At 32.0% G+C, this 14,013-nt stretch overlaps 1 pseudogene; it reads right to left on the bottom strand.

Moving 5' to 3' along the window:
- Nucleotides 1-13,403: 13,403 nt before the first annotated feature.
- Nucleotides 13,404-13,611, bottom strand: LOC145247044 (U2 spliceosomal RNA; annotated as a pseudogene).
- Nucleotides 13,612-14,013: the final 402 nt, after the last annotated feature.

Below are 14,013 nucleotides of genomic sequence, written 5' to 3'. Positions count from 1 at the left end.
ACTCTAATAATACGAAGCAATTATTTCTTCCAAGGTAGGAAATAACAGATTGTAAATGAGATAATTTTGTGGGCGTCCTAGGATCGGAAATGTATAAATTCTAAGCGAAAATACATACAACTTTTTAATTTACTAAAATATTATTGACAAAGCTGATTTCTCGCTTTGGGAAAGGTTGGTTCTATATGTTGTCTTATAAATGTAGCACATATATACGCTCATACGTTAAAACAATGTAAGAAAAAATAAATAATATAGAAGATAAAAGGAACAGATATCGAACACGTATTTATTTTATATGAAACTAGCAAGCCGCCCGGCGTTACCCAGTTGTAAAATACGCATAAATATTACAATTTAATTAATACAGATGTCGTAGTTATTATTATAGAGCAAATTCTCTATAGATGATAATCCAATATACACTAATGATTCCAAACTTATAAAAATATGACTGGGGTTTCATCTGTTATAATCGAGAAAATAGCTTTTTGCGATCCAGTTTAAGCAGTTATCACTCCAGCCTAATTATCATGTGAGCCATCGACAATTGGTTTAATAATTGGTCATTTTGACATATAAATGTCATAATTTGCACATGCACAAAAGTAATAACAAGAGTAAGAGCTGTATTTTATTTACCCTGCGAAAATAATCATCAATTATCAATATAATTAATCAATAATGATATATAATAAATTTTGGTAATAGTAGAGGAAACACAGAAAGAAAACATATATACATACATATATACGTGAATAAAAAACAAATCGAATAAAAAATAATGAAAAATAAATAAACAAACACATATGAATGTAATACATAAATAAATAAAATTACAAAAATGGAATAAATATAATCATACATATTGTGTATATGTATGCACGCATATATGTATGTTAATGTTTGCGTACATATGTTAATATATACACTTTAGCAAGAGAACCACTCTACGTATACGTACAGTTATACCCCTTTAACGTTATCGCATAGGGATATACACACCACACTCACACAGCAGTCATGAACACTCTTCAGTACACCATTTAAGCTTAACCCGCATTTATACACATACATGAAAGCTGTAGTAATTCCTAAAATTATTTAATATTGATCACAACTAGTATCCTGCAAATTGATTTGCACAGCAGAACACAAGGCATCTACAGAGGTTACTCATTGTTCCCTGCAATCTGGGTGACGAGAAATCTCCCTGGAATTACAGTACGTTCTATCTCTTTCGATAAATTTTACAAAAGATTGCGTTATTCAGTAGCTGCTTATCATTAATGTCTCGTTAGTAACGACAGTTGGTCTTGTTTAGGTAGGTGGCAATAAGAATCTTCCAAAAGTACCAATATCCTTAGCCCTCTTCCAATTAAATCTGCTCTTTTTCTTTGCTATTCTCTATTCCGTAAACTTTCACATTTAAGGTTTAATTCATTAGCTGTGCTTAAATAACACCGACCATCAAGCATTTAAACTCAGTTCCCCTTTCTTTTCTGCTTTGATACAAAAACTTTTCCAAGTAATGTTTGGTTGAAACATAAAAAGGTCAAAGATCAACGGCGGACGATAGTTCTTGTTTTGTACTTCTTTCAGAACGTTACGCAAGCATTTTGATCATACAATAAGAAACGACCTAATAATGAGTGATGGGTGGGGATTTGCAAAAGAAATTAGTAAAAACATATTATTAACGAATAAAAAAGAAAAATACATATTTTTGAGGAGTTCAGAATTCGTTTTCTTACATTAATTCAACTGAATTAAATTAGCGTTTTTTGAAGTGCATAATGACGTTGATTGTTAGCGTCTAGTAACTAATTTGTGCTATGCCAGTGGGATGTTAGCGAACTTCATGCGATCGATTAGTTCAAGTGAACAGAATTTTCTAAGAGATCCTCGCGATAAAATCCAAGTAGGAGATTCAATTATTATGTTGAACTAAAATGCCGAGACTGCTGACACATAAGATCTGTGACCCGACGTAGCACGCTGGTTTAATAACTTCATATATATATATATATATATATATATATATATATATATATATATATATATATATATATATATATAATTAGCAGACCGCCTAGCGTCGTCCGGTTGAAAAATACGTTTTAATGTGATACTTTCGTTATTTTGATTAATGCAGATTTCGTATTTATTATGATATAATATTGGACCCAATATATAGTTATTATCTAAACAGTTAATAAAAAATAACTCATGTGCCACCACCGAGAATCGAAAACAAATGTCCAGCTTACAATTTACTGTTTCCTTTGATGTCAATGCCTGAGCTATACAGACATGTTTGCTTGAAGGCTAAAAATTAAAACAAGAGCCAATAGCTATAAGTACGCATGCATATGTGACATGCCGCCGTCAGACTTATAACTGGACAATTCAATTTTTTTCACACTTTTGCGCCAATTTTTCCCAGCTCAAACCGAAATATAAAATTTCGCATGGGTTCGAATACCCAGATATGTCTGTAGACAAAAAAAATCTTACAAAGGAGTTTGATAGACAATATTTTTAAACCAATATATATACGCATACATAAATATATATAGAAATATGTTGGTGTTTAATATACCCCTTTTACGCAAATATTACGGTAGTACGAATCATGTAGAATATCTGCATGAATATAATTACATTCAATAGATAACTATAGATGATCATCTCATAAGACAACGGAAAAAAACTAATAGAAAAATTATCGAAATGAATTGTTAAAAATATGCAAATTAGCTAGATCTTTTGCGGATTAATGCAATTACACGACCTATATATATATATATATATATATATATATATATATATATATATATATGAACAAATGATTAATAAAACATGTTAAAAGACATCTTGAAAAAGAGTTATATTATATTTCCTCCTATGCCCCTTACCTCACCCTTTTTTTAACCAAGTAAGATCTGTGACTTACTTGTAGTTTCATTAAATACTTTTATATGCAAAATCCGATCCTGCATTTTGCTAATTCCTGCCCTCTGATGAGAAGGAGAGTATTTCTTCGAAACTCCGCGTATTAAGGACTATCCACTTATCTTGTGCTTCCTTTTTTAAAATTAAATATGTTTTTAACTCTTTTTCAAGATGTATTTTAACATGTTTTATTAATCATTTGTTCATATTATAAGCTCTATTTCCTTTTCGGTTTTATTGAGCTTTTACCTCTGGCTGAGTTTATTTTACTTGTAAATATTAACTCTTTAATATTTATAATATATTTTAAGTTTACCATTTTGATTACCTTGGTAAACTTATTGTAATTTTTATTATATATATATATATATATATATATATATATATATTTCTGTAGAAATATATTTTCTTATAATATATACAAATCCTTATTTAAAAAGCTCAATGTAATTACATAAACACACACACACGCGCATATATATGTGTATATATATATATATATATATATATATATATATATATATATATATATATATATGATCTGCAATAATATAAATGAAACTTTACTTCTGTGTGTTTGCATGAGTTCGTTCGTTATAGACTCCAAAACAGCTGAACGGATTTTCTTTTAGATTTACAGAACTTTAGTGTAAATCTGTAAGTGATCTTAGTTTAGTTTTCAAGATACCCCTGATAATTACCGATAATCGATAATCGAAACCGCAATTTTAATTTATCTATCATCAGCAAAGCCATTTTTTTATTTCGTTGCTTAGTAACAATGATCGAACAAGGGGTTCTGAAAATTCTACTGTGGGTATGTGGATAGCGTTTTTTTTTTTTTTTTGCTTTTTTTATGGCATGGCCTGGTTTGTAGGTTCAAACTCCGCTCGTAGATTACTTAACTCTTTTTTTCATCAACTGCAAAGAATTTTAAATGTCTTGAAAATTTACGTGATTTTCTTTTTTTGCAAGACGTGATCTGTTGTTTGAAAACCCGGACGTTAATCTCTTAATGTTTTTTTTATCCAAAATATTATATTCAAGCGTATTTTACGTTCAGAAAACACCTGACAGCCTGCTAGTATATTGATATACCTTTCTTTAGATAATCATATCACAGGATACTCACTTAAGTTTTATAATAAAGGTTTAATTACACAGAAGATACAAGGCGAATGCTTGCCTGTCTCTGTGTCTTGGAACCCTCTGATTCCCGGAGGCGTATATCTACATTGTCTGTTAATTATTGTACGGAGGGGTGCTAGGTCATTCCATTATAAAACTTTCCCAGAAGCTAAATTCTTCCCAAGAATTTGACTTTACCATTTAGTTCTTTTTGAGGTTGAACAAAGCGTTCAGCCCATTTCTTTTTTCTTTCACTTTTCCTTACGATTGCATTTGTGAATTCTTCGATTTTGGAGAGTGACTAGTTTTAAAGTTACTGATTCTCAGCTTGGTATTTTTGTTGTTGCTTGAAGGTTCAATTCGGAGAGTATCTTACAGCACTTCCATTGGTAGCTCTAGGTTTTCGATCCTTTCCATGTATCTTGGTGTCAATTGGACTATATGTCTTTTATAAGAAAATGAGCGTCTTTTTATGATATAGACCATTCTCCCGATTCTTTTCGAGACTACGCCATATTCCCCCAAACTCTCTCCTGACCGATAGATTTTAAAGTAAACTTTATCACTGTCCTTATATGTCATGCACTTTGCATTTTCTTAAATATATTTTTCTCTTTTTTTCTCTGAATTTGTCCAACACAAAGCGTACTTTTCTGACAAGCATTATTTCAGCTGGTGATAAAGTTGCATTAGTATTCTGGTTTAGCATTATCCTATAAATTGTTAGGAATTTTTTAATACTCTCTTCCTCAATGTCGATGTTGTTATTCTTTTTCAATGCTTATTTAAAGTATCGACAAATCTTACTGCTTGCTCGTAAGACATGAATGTTATAAGTTGGCGTTGTGATCTTTTCCCTGGCCAGGGAATCAAAATAGTCCTTACATTTTTTGAACATGATACTATTGTCACTAACAATTTTTTGATCCTACAAAAACGACCAAATAGCGCGTCTCACGCTTTTATAGTGTTTGCAGTTGTGGAGTGTGAATTTATAAATTTCCCTGTAATTTTGAAAAACTATCCACGATTACCAGGTAATAATATCCTTTCAGTGATCCTGCCTACTCTATAAGCATACGTGTCCAGGGTACATCTGTTTTAGGCCAAGGATGTATCCTTATAGGTGGAGCTCTCGCTGCCAGTTTGCAACCTTTGCATACTTTTATCATTTTTTCTTTGTCCCGGTCCATTTTTAGACCAGTATACTCTTATAATTGCTTTCAATTCTGAGATTCCAGGATGGCCCATATGAAATTCTTTCAGAATATTTATTTGTAACACTTGGGGTATTACAACCCTATCTGCATACTTTAGAGTTTTGGCACATATCGAAAACGGAAACACTTGTAACCGTTTTTTCTTCTTTTCATTTTGCCGCACTTTCTTTTTTTATCTTACAATTCTGTCGTCTATTTTCGCGGCTTATTTCATTTTTTCGAGATTTACAGGTAGCTCGCGAACAATTTTATTAGTATATCTGTTAATTCATTTATTTCTTTTAGTGCTGCTATGACCGTTTGTTCCAGCAATTAGATTTTATTTGGAATCAACCTGGACAGACTCTCTTCACGTTTCTTAATTTTTTATTTTTATACATACTGTGGATAATGCCCACTCAAAATAGTCGATTTTTTAAATTACTTCATTTTCTTTGAGTCTCTTCAGTTCTTCATCTGTTGTTTCCAGTGAAGAGAATGAAACCTTCCGTTTAGGTAAGAACATCGGTTTAGCTTTGTCCTTCAGTTTAAATTTTACTTCAACCTTAGTGCAACGACAAAGTCTTTAGAAAAGATATTTTTAAAATACGTTTTTTAATCCTTAATAAATTTTACTGGCAGTTAGGAATTTTATATCCCTGCCACATTTACTTTTCTACAAAACGAATTTATGGGTTTCTCCCAGAAATTGAATAGTGTCATCAAGTAGATACCAAATAAATTATAATTTTTTCTTGGTATGAAATAAATGTTGGTCTTTACTGTATTTTCATTATCACATTTGTATAAATTTCACCTTTGAATGTCTATTTCCAAAAACACCTATGGCAATTTTCTGTATTTTGTTATATTGGGTGTCCAATTTTCTTCCAAGTTTCTTCATTAATTAGGGATATATCACTCCCAGTATCCAAAAATCAGGTTACTTTTTTAGAACATTATTGGAAGTTCGCGTTTGGTGTCATGTAGATAAAATAAAAACATAAATGACCGCGTCTGCCCTATTGTTTTAATTGTATCGTTTAATGTGTTTAGATGTTGATAACTGAACACACATGCGCTTACATTTTTTTCATTAAAAAAAAGACAAATTTCTTTTTTGCCAAGATTTGCGTAAACTCATGTATACTATCTATTAGAGTTTTAATGTTAAGAGACCTAGTATTTACATAATCAGACAAGGCTACTGCTAACCATAAGCCATAAACCCACAGGCTGGAATTACTAAACTTGACTTTCGACCCCAAACAACTTCAATATCAATATGGGTCTTCTGATCTAGTTGATTGATCATCTTAACTTAATTTAGATTTGTACTCAAGGAAGGATGATTATACAAAGATGATTCCTATTCACTTTAGCAGGGTACTATGCATAGTATATTATAGAAATATTAATGTCATCTGAAATTTCTTTAAATAAATCGAATTTACTACTACAATATAAAAAAGAACTTCCAATTTTCTTGACGGTTCACTTACTTATATTCTAGTTCTTTTAACTACAAGCAAAACCGAAACGTTTTCTTTATTTTATGTTTGCTATTCCTCTTACTACCTCAAACCTCTCACAAAATCCATTATTCTATTTGTATGCAATAAAATCTTTAAACTCACGGCTAACAGATCTTAATCTGAACAATTTAATAAGAAGGATATTCCAAAAAATTTCCTAGTCTAATAAAAATTCTCATAACTCTTAGAACTGTAGCGGTACAGTGACCCATTATATAGCACTAAAAACACGAAATATAAAATCGTACATTTAAAAACCAAGCTATTGGCACTAGTGATGATAAGAATAAACAATAAAATATAGGCCATATACCTACTTAAAATAATAAGGATACTATAAATCTATTAAACTGAGATGAAAAATAATTTAAAATTCAACCTCCTTACATAATTAGCATAAAGACTAACATATTAAGTTATTGTTTTTAATTTTTAAAATGCTTGTTTAGATATTCCCATAAATATTGTCCTGCATTAATTAATAACACTGTGAAACTCTCCTTTTAAACTATGCCAAATTTAGCAATAACTGAAATTTATTCAAAAACTCAAATATTCACCAGGGCCAAAACGGTAATCTTAAAAAAATATCAGATAAAATTGCAATTGCCAAATTTCTCGCCAATATCTCCTCCATAATGATTGTATAGAGAGTGACGTCATTTCCTCATGCACTGTAACTAAGTTGACATACCACAACCCAAAATAATAATATAAATCATATCATATATTCTTTTCTAAAATTAAGTCCAAATTTTATAGATAAAACTTAAGAGCATACCCTATTTAACACAGCATTTAATCATAGTTTCATTTAAGAATCCATTGCAACCTCTCCGTTACTTTTACGAATTATTCACCCCCCATAATTTCACTTTGCTCTACCCTCTCCACAGTTGAATCACGCCGCCTGAAAACTTACTTGACGATAGACTCGTCTGTTTTCTAATCGAAAAACGTATCTCATCTTACATTTTTTTTTTACAAAAACAATGATAAAAATGACAATCATCATTGATTTTTAATATTAATTGTTCTCTTAACCGTGTAGTGCACTGTAAAAGCCCTCGGATATAAATTTAAATAGTAATGAAATCAAACGTTCACATCCGGAAGAAGCTGCTTGATCTCTTGTAAACTAACTACAAAAGTAAAATAAGAATGTGACAAATGTAATACCAGATGAAGTGGTTTCATTTCAATACCAACTGTGCGTATGAGGGTATAATGATTGTGAGTTTATTATGATAACGTAAGAACTAATACATTAAAATAGAGGCAGTGATTTCTTAAAGCAGTTATTCTCAACTTTTTTTACTAAATGACCTCTTTTTCTTTCTTTTTCTTGGTTGACCACCTCATAACTATTGGCAATAGTCTGTAAGGGCAAAGACCGGACAGTTAATAAAATAGAAAAAGAACCGCATATTCAAAACAAAATTCTCTCACTTTTTTCTTTTTTCAATGCATTCAAGTCGATTTTATGGATTTTTTTTACAAGTACAAACTATATTTAACTAGGTTTGAATGCTCACGTCAGCTTTTTTCACGCCAAACCTATAATTCAGTAGAAATTGAATTTTTAATAATAAAAACATTATGAGTTGATTTTAATCGATGAACCACTAACATACAAGTGTGGACACCCAATTTGTCATATTTTGCCTGTTGATACCAAGAAATATTCCATGGATCTCTAGAGTCTATGTGAACCCCGGTTGAAAACCCTTGCCTTAAAGGATTGTATAGTGATGAACGAACGTATATACCTGCACCAAGATGTAGACAGTAAATCATGTGAGTATAATCTCATGACAGCAAAACAGATACTACGCTATATACTTTACCATTGAGAGTTGAACAATGATACATCTCTCTGAAACAATATAGTATACTTACTTCAGTATCACTTGGTGCTGAATCACTATACTATATTGTTTCAAAAAATGAGACAAAACTGCAAATTAAAAGTAATATTACGGCATTGTTTTCAGAAAGAGAGATACCTAATGTATATTGTTGATAGATATAAAGATAACATACGGAGTGTATTTAATAAATATCCAAACATTTTGGCATTTAAAATTGTCGCAGACTCTTGAAAAGGCAGTGTGTTATTGCTGTACACATTATGAGATGGCTGACCAATTTTTATGGTTTCACCTGAACAGCTAAAGCAGGAATTGGAATGCACTCTACTAAAACCTGACTGTCACAGCTGGTGAATTTCAAAAATATGATCTTGACGTGATGACAGTTTAGAAGAACGATATGAAATAACGTTTTGTTTTAAATTTGAAAAATGCCACAGAAACGTATGGAATTCTTCTGACTGCTTTTGGAATACCTTGCGTTATTCAAGCATCATGTTTTCAGTGATATAAAATATATATTTAAGAAAGAGAGTCTATGAGGGATGGTGAGAGGTTTAGGAAGAATCAGAAACTCTGAGTACCAAAGTTAATTGCCCCCTCCCAAAATATATCGTGGATAAGGACCGTTGTATTTCTATTGATACAATAAGTCACAGTTTGATGTTCGTGTGGCAACTGTACATAAAATTATCCGCGAGGAACTGGAGATGTGGAAGATTTTCTCAAATGCATCAAACAACAACTAAAATTGCTTGAGCAGCTATGTTTACATCGCATAGTAAGGGCGCCTCATTCGATGAACCATAATGCAAACAGATCACTATATTTCTTTGTGTGTCTTATCACTGACGAAAAGCATTAAGGAATACACATTGATTTTCCCCCATATCAACAAAATTGTAAAGATGACCAGACACGTGTGATTCGAAAAACCAAGCAGCTAATGGGAAGAACACTAAGGTCGAACAGAAGTTGGATGAGCAGCCCTATCGGTATTCCTTTATAGAGGCACCTCAAACGATTACTCTTTCTTAGACGATTAACTAAAGACTGGAAAGATGGGTCTCCTATAATTACAAAGAGGCATACTTTAAAACGACAGAGAACTAATGATCTTCAGAAATGGCTTAGATCTTACCGGTTTCCTTATGGCAACGAATTTATTTGGCATGTTTTAAACAAAAAATAAATGGATGTATCTACAATGAGATGCGTCTTTTTTGTCTACTCGTTTTGAAGAGTGACCGATCAAGCAAATAGCATGTGGAACAATGAATACTCACTTAGAACTACGAATCTTCATTCAAGAGAGGATCCTAGCTTAAGAAATAGATCAAGCAAAACTATTAGACTTTCGTTTCCTAAATCTTATATGATTGCCTCGTAACTTCACTTGAAACATTTTATTTATTTAATCCTTATCAGTTTTATAAAGCTTCGGCAAAATCATTTCGTCTATTCGACTAAGATTAGGAAATAACAACGTCGAATAAATCGTGAAAATTCCACTGTCTCTTAGGCCATTAATTTTGTAAATAATGATAAAAGTACTATTTTAAAGGATTACTTAATTTTATAGCTTTCCATTAAACCTATATTAATTCTTCAAGTTCTATGTGTATGTGCATGTGTTTCTCGTCTCTTTATGACCTATTTTTGCATTGGAAACTCTATGAAAAACTATTGAGCACTACAAATAGGAAATTGGGCGGTTTCTTTGGAATCAACAGATGTTTTCAGGAAAAGTAAATACTTGAAATATATAGATGAAATAAAGTGAAGAAGACGCTGTGATATTATCACTGTCCCCCTGTCATAAAATGTTAATATTTAAATTAAAAAGAAAATAATATAGCAAAAAAAGAACAAAGACACATTTAGAGAACAAAAGACCGAAAGGACACGCCATGGTCTTTTCTTTCTTCAATTTGCTGTAACGTTTCTCTCATGTGCTTTAGTCATTCAACATTTCTATTGTGATCTTGCGTCTTTTCCCATATCTTGCTCAAGTGGACTGCATTTCTCTTGGGTCTGATTGAACTGCTTTTTCCTCCTCTGTTTATATTTTGATATGATTTACTTCTAAAAATGTTTTGTCTGGTTTGTGTTGTTATACTTTCGATTTATATCGTCTCAATCCCTCGTTTCTTTTTTTCTGCTACCTTGAATTTTAGTTTTTACTGTTTATTATTTAGTCTCTTATTACAAGTCATATTTTCGTGCATTCATACTTTTTGTTATATATTAATGTTGTGATTATTATTATTAGTATTATTATTATTATTAGTAGTAGTATACTTATTATAAGTAGTAGTATTGTACTTAGTATTATTATTAGTATCATAATTATTATTATTATTACTACTATTATTATTAATATTATGTTCGTGCTGAATAGTTATATACCATTTTCTTCCTCAAAGTTCCTTTTTTCGGAATTGATTTCTTATAACTTTGAGCAGTTGACTTTTCTTGTTTAAAACAAACATACTCAAACACACACATACACACACAGACACAGGCACACTCACACACACACACACACACACACACATATATATATATATATATATATATATGTATATAAAGAAAACGCCGATATTTGGTGGAGAGAAAAAGAGCGATTGGCGCATTATAAATATCGACCTACTTGACGTAAGCAGCGGACTTTGAGAGGTATCTAAACCGGTGACTCTCTATAACTGTTGATTCAGTATGATACACAAAGGAACAATGATCTATTCCAAATAGTGCTATTCATTTCGGGATTATAATATCGCCATTTTCTCCCGTTCACATTTAATCATTTATCTTAAAGTCTTATTGATTCCTGTTTCGGCTGGTGTAACAGTTACTGCGAGCAAAAACAAAAGCGGGAAATTCGATAACTAAAAAGACCACGAAAAACATTCTTAAAATTCTATCTGAACCAAAAGAGTGGAAAATTTTATAGATGGACGAATCTTTTGCTGCAGTTGCATAGTTGCATCTAAAAAAATATTATTCAAAATAAAGTGTTAGGGTCAGCGCAAATTTTAAAGAATAGAAGACATTGTTCAACAGTCGATTACCCATTTCAACTATAACAAGCCCGATAGCCATGAGTCGCGTGCTCTCGTGTAATGAATGAATGCGTGAATGTAGGATTGACATGAAATTCTTAAAGATAAACTAGAATGACCGAAGAATGGGCTGAAATGACTTAAATAAATAAAAAGTAAATGACTTAGAATCACTTTAATGAACTTACTGATGAATTGAATGACCTTAACAATGACTTGAATGCTTAAAAATAACTGGAATTCTTCAAAAACAACTTGAATGATCTGGAGAATGACTTGAATGACTTTGAGACTGCCTGGTTATAAAGTGGGTGATCATTTTACATTAAATTAATACAGAAAAGTGATCCCCTACTTTATAGCACAAAAATTATTTGATTTAGGGAATTTGAAACGTTATTTTCGTATTCAGGAACTCCACAAACTAATAAATAGTGGTATAATAAAAATAAAAATAAATAAAAAGTACATGTGTTATGGACCGACCGACCGACCGACTGACCGACCGTTATAGAGTTGCCTGCACACGACTAAAAAAACTATTCTGTGGTATTCATTTAAAAAACAAACTATTCTCCGTCGGTCGGTCGGTCCGTAACACATTTACTTATGAGTTACAAACAATTGCAGCATCGATGAAGAATAGATACTACACTTTGATCTTAGCCATGTGCCCATGGAAAAGTTACATTTTGGACAAGTTTCAGAAAAGTCTAATGGATAGGTAAAAATTTATTGGGCAAAAGTGTCATTATTTGCAATTTTGGTACATTTTGACCCATATGAGCCCCTTGGAATGCTGAATACCAGTGACAATGAACAAACTATGCAGTTTTACACCGTAACCCATGTATATTTGAATTCAGCACCATGGGAGAGGACTATATAGATATAAATATCAAGTTTTTTTTATTGAGAAATATGAAAAAAGGGCATTTTTAGTAATAAAAGTCCCCGGGGGACGCAAAGCAGAATTTTGCCAGGGTCACCCATACTGAATTTATATTAAGAACAGTGCCCTGCGCATGTTGGACAAGTTTCAGAAAAATATAATGGATAGGTCAAAATTTATGGGGCAAAAAGTGGCATTTTTTTTCAATTTTGGTACATTTTTGACCCCTTATGAGGCACTTGGAATGCCGAACACCAGTGACAATGGACAAACAGTGCAGTTTCACACATTAACACATGTATATTTACATTCAACAACATGGGAAACCACTATATAGACACACATATCAAGTTTTTATTTTGAGAAATATGAAAAACGCACCAGAAGAAAAGAGTTTTCAGCACTAAAAGTCCCCGGGAAATGCAAACCAGACTTTTTCCAGGATCAAACATATTGAATTTATATTAAGGACAATCCTCTCCACATTTTGAGCAAGTTTCAGAAAAATCTAATGGATGGATCAAATGTTACGAGATAAAAAGTGACATTTTTGGCCATTTTCTACCCCCTTTGAGCCCCTGCCGGCAAAACAAGATTTTTCGAAAAAAAAAAAACACTATGCACATTTGTATATTAAAATATTATTTGTGACATAATTTCAGGGAAAACTAATGGACGGTTATCCGCCAATCGTCCGGACTAACGTACAGACGGACCCATTGAAAACATAGGCCCCTCTCTGATAATACGGGGGACAAAAATGTTACTCCATACCCCTTGCTTAAAAAAAAATAAAATGGAAATGTGTTACAAACCTACCGGTAGAGTGACTTGCATGCGACTAAAAATGCCTTAGCATGGAAGGGTTTACCCTTCCATTGCCAAGGAAAAGTTACAAATGTAAGTCCAGCATCTGTTAAGAACATATACTGCACTTTGATCTTAGCCATGTGGCCAAGAAAAAGTTACAAACCTAAGTACAGCATCTATTAAGAACAAATACTACACTTTGAGATATTAAATCCTTTATTCATGTTAAAAGCACAGTGAAAACCAACAATGAACAAAAAACTTAGGCACATGGCCAACACAAAAGGAGGGATTGTGGGTGTCGTTGGTCATTCTTGTCACTCCAGGACTAAACAAAATCAGAAGTTTCTCCCAGCTAGTATCTTCTTTCACAATAATACCGCATTCAACCTTTAGTACTAGGGGACGTCCTACTTAACTCCCAATTTTTAAAACAGTTTTTATTGACGTGTAAAAACAAAAAAGATGACAATAAAAATGGTACAATAATTCATTTGTGTCGAGGGCGGGGGAAGAACACTTTGATCATAGCTATGTGGCCAAGAAAAGTTAAAAACA

The sequence above is a fragment of the Euprymna scolopes genome, chromosome 24 (assembly GCF_053919585.1).
Source record: "Euprymna scolopes isolate OS-2025 chromosome 24, ASM5391958v1, whole genome shotgun sequence".
In the NCBI taxonomy this organism is placed as follows: domain Eukaryota; kingdom Metazoa; phylum Mollusca; class Cephalopoda; order Sepiida; family Sepiolidae; genus Euprymna; species Euprymna scolopes.
The sequence above is the reverse complement of the archived record's forward strand: the minus strand, read 5'-3'. Positions and strand labels throughout refer to the sequence as shown.